This window comes from Vulpes vulpes, chromosome 9, assembly GCF_048418805.1.
Source record: "Vulpes vulpes isolate BD-2025 chromosome 9, VulVul3, whole genome shotgun sequence".
In the NCBI taxonomy this organism is placed as follows: domain Eukaryota; kingdom Metazoa; phylum Chordata; class Mammalia; order Carnivora; family Canidae; genus Vulpes; species Vulpes vulpes.
Genome location: NC_132788.1, coordinates 32,879,094 through 32,883,055, shown reverse-complemented (window position 1 = coordinate 32,883,055; position 3,962 = coordinate 32,879,094). Strand labels below are relative to the sequence as shown.

The 3,962-nt window shown below is 48.9% G+C and overlaps 1 pseudogene; it reads left to right on the top strand.

Annotated features, from left to right (window-relative positions):
* Window positions 1-247: 247 nt before the first annotated feature.
* Window positions 248-2,485, top strand: LOC140593857 (DNA (cytosine-5)-methyltransferase 3A pseudogene; annotated as a pseudogene).
* The last annotated feature ends 1,477 nt before the right edge of the window (window positions 2,486-3,962 follow it).

The window sequence follows — 3,962 nt, the reverse complement described above, 5'->3', positions numbered from 1 at the left end:
ACTAATCTACTTTCTGTTTCTATTTACCTGTTCTGGACAATTGATGTAAATGGAATCCTATGGTGGGTAGATTTGTTTGCGATCGGCTCTTGTCACTTAGCTTAATCCACATGATAACACGTAGCAATACTTCATACCTTTTTATGGCCCAGTAGTATTTACGGATATACCAGCTTTGTTAATCTCTTTATTCAGCTTTGGACATTTGTGTCGTTTCTACCTATTGCCTATGATGAATAATGCTGCTAAGAATCTTCACATAGAGGGGCTGCACCTGGCCTTATGGGCTGAGAAGAAAAGCCAAGGTGATCACAGTAATGAATGCTGTGGAAGAAAACCAGGGGTCTGGCGAGTCTCAGAAGGTGGAGGAGGCCAGCCCTATGCAGTGCAGCAGCCCACCGACCCTGCATCCCCCACTGTGGCCACCACACCTGAGCCGGTGGGGTCAGATGCTGGGGACAAGAACACCACCAAAGCAGCCGACGATGAGCCGGAGTACGAGGACGGCCGGGGCTTTGGCATTGGGGAGCTGATGTCTGGTGTGGGGGAAACTTCGGGGCTTCTCCTGGTGGCCAGGCCGCATTGTGTCTTGGTGGATGATGGGCTGGAGCTGAGCAGCTGAAGACACCTGCTGGGTCATGTGGTTTGGAGATGGCAAGTTCTTGGTGGTGTGTGTTGAGAAGTTGATGCCGCTGAGCTCCTTCTGCAGTGCTTTCCACCAGGCCACCTACAACAAGCAGCCCATGTACCGCAAAGCCATCTATGAAGTCCTGCAGACGCGGGGAGAAGCCAGTAGACGCGCGGGGAAGTTGTTCCCGGCATGCCACGACAGTGATGAGAGTGACACTGCCAAGGCCGTGCAGGTGCAGAACAAACAGATGATCGAGTGGGCTCTCGGAGGGTTCCAGCCTTCTGGTCCCAAGGGCCTGGAGCCACCCGAAGAAGAGAAGAACCCCTACAAAGAAGTTTACACAGACACGTGGGTCGAACCTGAGGCAGCTGCCTATGCACCACCCCCAGCAGCCAAAAAGCCCCGAAAGAGCACAGCTGCCAAGCTTAAGGTCAAGGAGATCATTGATGAACGCACAAGAGAGTGGCTGGTGTACGAAGTGCGGCAGAAGTGCCTGAACATCAAGGACATTTGCATCTCTTGTGGGAGCCTCAGCGTTACCCTGGAACACCCTCTCTTTGTTGGAGAAATGTGCCAACACTGTAAGAACTGCTTCCTGGAGTGTGCACACCAGCACGATGATGACAGCTACCAGTCCTACCACACCATTTGCTGTGGTGGAGGCGGGGGGGGGGGGGGCGGGTGGTGGCGCGAGGTGCTCACGTGTGTGGGAACAATAACTGCTGCAGGTGCTTTTGTATGGAGTGTGTGGATCTCTTAGTGGGCCCGGGGGCCGCCCAGGCAGCCATCAAGGAGGACCCCTGGAACTGCTACATGTGTGGGCACAAGGGCACCTACGGGCTACTGTGGCGGCGGGACGACTGGCCCTCACGGCTCCAGATGTTCTTCGCCAATAACCATGTCCAGGAATTTGACCCTCCGAAGGTTTACCCGCCTGTCCCAGCCGAGAAGAGGAAGCCCATCCGGGTGTTGTCTCTATTTGATGGAATTGCTACAGGGCTTCTGGTGCTGAAGGACTTGGGGATTCAGGTGGATTGCTACATCGTCTCCGAGGTGTGCGAGGACTCCACCTCGGTGGGCATGGTATGGCACCAGGGGAAGATCATGTATTTCGGGGATGTTTGCAGTGTCACGCAGAAGCATATCCAGGAGTGGGGCCCGTTCGATCTGGTGATTGGGGGCAGTCCTTGCAATGATCTCTCCGTTGTCAATCCTGCCCGTAAAGGACTCTACGAGGGCACTGGCCGGCTCTTCTTTGAGTTCTACCACCTGCTGCATGATGTGTAGCCCAAGGAGGGAGATGACCACCCCTTCTTCCGGCTCTTTGAGAATGTGGTGGCCATGGGCATTAGTGACAAGAGGGACATCTCGTGATTTCTCGAGTCCAACCCTGTGATGATTAATGCCAAAGAAGTGTCAGCTGCACACAGGGCCCACTACTTCTGGAGGAACCTTCCTGATATGAACAGGAGCCATTGGCATCCACTGTGAATGATAAGCTGGAGCTGCAGGAGTGTCTGGAGCACGGCAGGATAGCCAAGTTCAGCAAAGTGAGGACCATTACTACTAGGTCGAACTCCATAAAGCAGGGCAAAGACCAGCGTTTCCCCGTCTTCATGAATGAGAAAGAGGACATCTTAGGGTGCACTGAAATGGAAAGGTGTTTGGCTTCCCTGTCCACTATATCGATGTCTCCAAAATGAGTCGCTTGACGACGCAGAGACTGCTGGGCTGGTCGTGGAATGTGCTGGTCATCCGCCACCTCTTCGCTCTGCTGAAGGAATATTTTGCTTGTGTGTAAGGGACATGAGGGCAGACTGAGGTAGTGACACAAAATTAAACAAACAAACAAAAAAACCACAGAACACAACAACATAAGGATGGAGAGAAGTATCTGCACCCAGAAGAGAAAAAGGAAATTTAAAATAAAAACCAGAGGCGGCAGAAGTACCAGAGGGCTTTGCCTTGCACAAAGGGTTGGACGTCATCTCCTGATTTTTCAGTGTTGATTTTCAGTCCTATTTAAAAACGAAACCAAGTTCCCTCCCATCTCCCCCCCCCCCCTTTTTTTTGGTCAAACCTTTTGTTTTCTACTCTTTTCAGAGGGGTTTTCTGTTCATTTGGGTTTTTGTTTCTTGCTGTGATTGAAATAAGAGGGTTTATTGCAGCAAAAACCAGTAACAGGAAATAATAACAATACCTTGCAGAGGAAGGACAGGAGGCAAAAAAAAGGAAATTCTACAGAAATCTATATATTGGAGTTTTTTTTTCTAACTATATATCTTTTTTTTGTTGTCTTTAGACTGATCAGATAGGAGCACAAGCAGGGGGCGGAAAATAGTGACGCTCAGTGGCAGAATTTCCTTCCAGCCGCCGAGCTGTCTTGCCAGGACTATTCCTGGTCATGCAGAACAGAGCCCAACGAGCAGCAGGGAGACAGATTACACAAGACCCTTTTATACAGTATTTCAGGTGCCTACCACACAGGAAACCTTGAAGAAGATCAGTTTCTAGAAGCCACTGTTACCTCTACCAGTTTACATATATATGACAGATATGAGATATATATATATAAAGGTACTGTTAACTACTGTATAACCTGACTTCATAATGGTGCTTTAAAACAGCGAGATGAGTAAAAACATCAGCTTCCACGTTGCCTTATGTGCAAACGGTTTTTTTTTTTTTAATTTTTTTTTTTTGTGCAAATGGTTTTAACTTGGATGGAGAAGGGAGGCAGCTTGAAGGTGAATCGTTGCCATGGCTGGCTTTCCCCTGGTGTTTAACAGGTGAAGGAGGAGAATTTGGGACCCACGTACTCCCACTTCTCCCTGCCAAAAACGGGTGCGAGGTGAGACGGGGTGGGTCGGACCATGGAGGGGTGAGAGTGGGATTCATCCAGGCTCACGCAATAACCTTTCGATTTTTTTTTTTCCAAAAAAAGGAGACTCCCTGGGCAAGATGGCAGGATAAAGGGGTCTTCATTCCCAATTTCTCACATTAGCCGATTCAAGGGCTCCTTGTGGTGGGATCAGAAATTATCCAGAGTGTGGGAAAGTGACTGTTAAAAACCTGACCTGGAGCAAAAAAAAAAAAAAAAAAAAAGAAGAAGAATCTTCACATACAGGTATTTATGTGGGCATATTTTCTTTTTTCGGGGCTACATACGTAGGAGTGGAATTGCTGGGTTAAATGCTAAGTCTGTGTTTAACATTTAGAAGAACCAGCAGTTTCCCAAGGTGGCTCCACTATTTTGTATTCTCACCAGCAGTGTGTGAGCCTTCTGATTTCTGTATGCTTGCCACCCCTGTTTTTTTAAAAAAGATTTTAT